Raw genomic sequence first — 4,502 nt, 5'->3', positions numbered from 1 at the left:
CTAAATAATATTCCAAAGGATTTGTCAATTTTGTTAAAAAGATTTGTCAAGTTTGTTAACAAGAATAAGAGCAGTGGACAATATTTAACATGCCAAGTTTGTTAAATATGCCAAATTTTGTTAAATATGCCATCTCTAACAAAATTGTCTATCATATCTCTAATATCATCTAGTGTGAAACTTTCACCCAAATCTTTAGCAACACGCAAGATTTGTCAAGTTTGTTAACGAGATTGAATTGCATTAGAATTCTAAATCAGTGGACAATATTTACTACATATGGTCAAGTAGATGAAGTAAATATGCTGCACAATGAAATCATAATAATAATGAAGGAAAAAGTTCTCAGATGACATTATCTGATAAACATATCATTTTCACAGAGATGGAATTTACCAAACCCACAAAAAACTTCTCCATACAACTTGCATGTCCAAGACATAATAGGGCGATGATTTGTCTGAACCTTTGGAACAGCATCCTTATTAAAAATAAGAGCAGCAAAAATCGTCCCATCATCAACAATCAAGGTTCATCCTCCAGTGAACATCTGCCATCATGAAGCACAGGTTTAAGTTCAACAATTTCATGGGTATATTTAATTTGATTTCAAATAATAATTTAAAAAACTTTAATGCAACAAATGATGCAAATTCAATAGCTTTTAAAGGCTAACCAAACACTGAATTTGCATTTCAAAATACATATTGTACAAGAAATACGCAGATATCCAAACGACAGTTTTTTGCATATTTCCCCATAACAAATGCTACATGCAATATTTTTCTGCGTGCAATATTAATTGTATTTATATTGTACGTGGAAATGCATAACAGCATGAAATCATGGGTGTGAATTGAACATTTTAACAACTAATTGGATAACAAAGAGCAATCATCCAATATACTACCAATTAAACCGACGAATCTAAAAGGGGAAAAGGGCATCAAAATCTCAAGGATACCTAAAGCAATGCTGAGGATGAGGAATCCTGAAGGAACATGCAGCTTTGATAGTCTTGTCACTCACCTTAGCCCCTCGAATGACCCTATAGCACATTTGTACAAGAAACTTGATAAAAAACAAACATCATAAGCAAATAAACCTTCCGACAAATTCCAAGGATATTTTGCAGATAAAACCCTTACACTTGTACGTGAAAACTTCAAACCATGAGCTGGTCCTCCATGACCGCTAAGAAAATATAATAGAAGGTGAAAACATCAAACCATGAGCTGGTCCTCCATGACCGCTAAGAAAATCTAATAGACGGCCCGTTTTCATTGATCAAACAAAAATCTGAAACCCAAAATAACATGAAACTGTCAAGACAAGACAAAAGAAAATCTTATGAGCATAACTAAAACACACAGATTAAGATATTAAATATCTTCTCTATAGAAAGCTATTGTTTCCTCTCAACAGGTTCAGGAAGCTGTGCTTGGTCATCATTTTTCTTGCGAACGACTCATCAACAATATTTTTTGTGCATTATAGATAAGTAAAAAATACTTGACATGCAAAATTAAATTAATAAATTAAACTATTGTATGAATATGTATTTAGATCCACATAATAGAATGTTTAATTAAAGTAAATAATTGCAATAACAATCAAAGCATGCAATAGTTATCAAACAACTATATGAGCATATGCGTATAAATCATAAATTGGCCTAACAAATTAAATTCATCAATTAATAAACTTAAAAGCTTATGAAAAGCACATTTAAAATCCTTTAACCACTTTGTAAATGTACTAAAAATTAAAAATCATTCAAGTTTAATTTTTGTGGGCCCTTGATCAATCCTTCTCCACCTTTATCTTCTTTTTTGGTAAATCGAGAAATGAATCATCATCATCAATGTTAATTGTGATGTCTTCTTGGATTTGAATTTCTTGTGCTATTATCTTTCCTTGTGCACGTTCATCCTTTGACTTCTCATTCAACTTTACAAGGAACTTGTATATCTTTCCGATGTTGAGAACAAACTTTTGAAACAATGAACTCTGGTTTTTTTTCTGTTTTAATAAGAAAAAAAATTAAGATCTTATACCTGAAATATATTGATTTATATGTATAAAATATAATAAAGTTAGAAGTTACCTCTTTTATATCATCCATGAATTTTTGAGCATCGCATCCTATCAATGTTTGTGCTGCGTCAAAAAGTGTGACTCTTGTAGTGTCTGTTTCGTCTTCCACAATGATTTTAACAACATATCTACATTTTTTATTATCATTGTGCATCAGATGATATTTATATATTTAATCTTTATATTTTTCTTTCATGAATAATTGATAGTACTTTACCTCGGTATGCTATCTTCATTGTTTTTTTGACAATTTTGACATTTGTCGTAAATAGTCTTGTCTACTTTTTTATTGCAGCCTGTGCATGAGTAGTACCAAGCCTCATGTCTATTTAAGATATTACTTATTTTTCCAATAAAGCTGCCATATTGTGCCTGTAGATTTGAAAAAAATTAGTTAGTTATAATCGTAGTTTACATATATACATCAATGAAACAATATATATTTATATTAATTTTTTTAAAAACTGAAGCTCTTGATTCATTAATAATTTATAGTAGGATTTTTAATATCATACCTTTGATGAGTCTTGTGAAGCTTGCATAATATCAACAATATTCATTTTCGTTGCATTTTTAAATAGCCTTGACGGAGCATCATTAGTCTTGATCTTGAAAGAGCCCTGCATATAGTTTTAAAAATATTTAAAAGTCAATTTATTAAGTTACCTTTTTTATTTGAGTTACCATTCTCGCATGTCCTTAGCGAGTTGTATTTCAGGGTTGATACATATTGTAGATGCAATTTGCGAAGTCAAGCACATCTCCCCTGCATATATAATAGTTATATTTAGAATTTGATATTTATTGATAATTAATTTACAATTCCATTTTAAAAATGTTACCTTTGTACAATGATATTTTAAAATCAGATAGCGCTATTATAGTTGGCTCATGCATATTTCCTTCAATCATTGAACCTTCATTGGCAGTTAAATCTCCGAATAAAGTTACAGACAATGTTATCTCACTGTGTAAGAAAAGTTAGACAATTTTAGGTTAATATATTATATTTTGAATAAATAATTTATTGTGAAATAAAAGCAAGCGTGTATACTCTTTGTCTACTATAATGATGTCCCGCCTTGTGTCTGCCTTATTATATCTTGTAATGTACTTGATTATAGGCTTGACATTTGCTATCATTGCAAGAACATCTGCACATAAATTTATAATAAGTTGAAAGTTCATTTACAAATTTTTAAAATAAAAATAAAAGGTGTTTAGAAATTCTTACTTATATTCCTTGTATCCTCGTTGTAAATTGCCTCTTTGATTGAGATAAAGTTGTTCAATATCTTATCAAATTGGAAATTTGCATTTGATTCTTTGATAGAAATGTTCTTAGTCAATGTCAACTCAATTGACTCATGTACATTTCCATAGAGCGGGTTTATTGGTTTGACTTCTCCATTTGAGATGTAAAGAACATGATTCTTCTGAAGCATGTGCTTATACATTTCAATAGTTTCTCCAAACATAATACCTTGTATTTTTTTCCCCTGCAAATATTACTAATATTATCTCACAAATAACTAACACATTAACATTCATTTAAGCCTAAGATAAATAAGATAAGTAATAGATGACGTAAGTTATGTATAAATGTATTTTTATGTGATAAACTTTAAAATAACCATTCTCTAGATTTTATTGAAAGGTATCCATAATCTTCGGGTTAAAAAAAATTTCCTTTTTAACTCATCAACAAAACTAACATTATTTATATAAAGTTACATGTTATTGAATTAGAATTTCTACTACTTACTAATAAGTCATTTGATCTCAATTAACAAATTTAATCGTTTATACGGATTAGCTCTTAGTAAAAAATTCCAATAGGTGCTACTTGTATAAACAATTCTACCAAAGTTTTGCAACACCAACTTAGTTAAGGGACTAACATGATAAATTAAGATGCTCAAAATATAACTTTATCATGCAAGTAAATATTAAATTTATGGTAAATATGCTTAGTAAAAATTTAGTGTAATTAATAACTATTTTGTTGCAATGTGTATACAATGTTGTGTTAATGTCATATTCAAATTATTTGCTTGCTTATATTGTTAGATATACGTTAAAAATTAATTTACGTAGAAATATGAAGAAAGCATGATATTTGTTGTATAAAATATGCGAAAATGAATTACATGTTGCTTACCTCTTTAATAAATGCAGGAATTTTTTTTATGATCTTATACATAGTAAGGTGAAAATAATTAATATAAGAATAAGCATCAACAATTATAATTTAATTTATATTTATAATTTATTAATTTTTTAAAAATTTAGAATGCTATGCATAGATTTAAAATAACGAATGTTATGGCATGATAAAAAATGATGCATATTGTACTTAAACATTGTATGTATTACTTTATTTAAGAATAAGTATCAACAAATAT

The sequence above is a fragment of the Asparagus officinalis genome, chromosome 10, assembly GCF_001876935.1.
Source record: "Asparagus officinalis chromosome 10, Aspof.V1, whole genome shotgun sequence".
NCBI lineage: Eukaryota > Viridiplantae > Streptophyta > Magnoliopsida > Asparagales > Asparagaceae > Asparagus > Asparagus officinalis.
The sequence above is the reverse complement of the archived record's forward strand: the minus strand, read 5'-3'. Positions refer to the sequence as shown.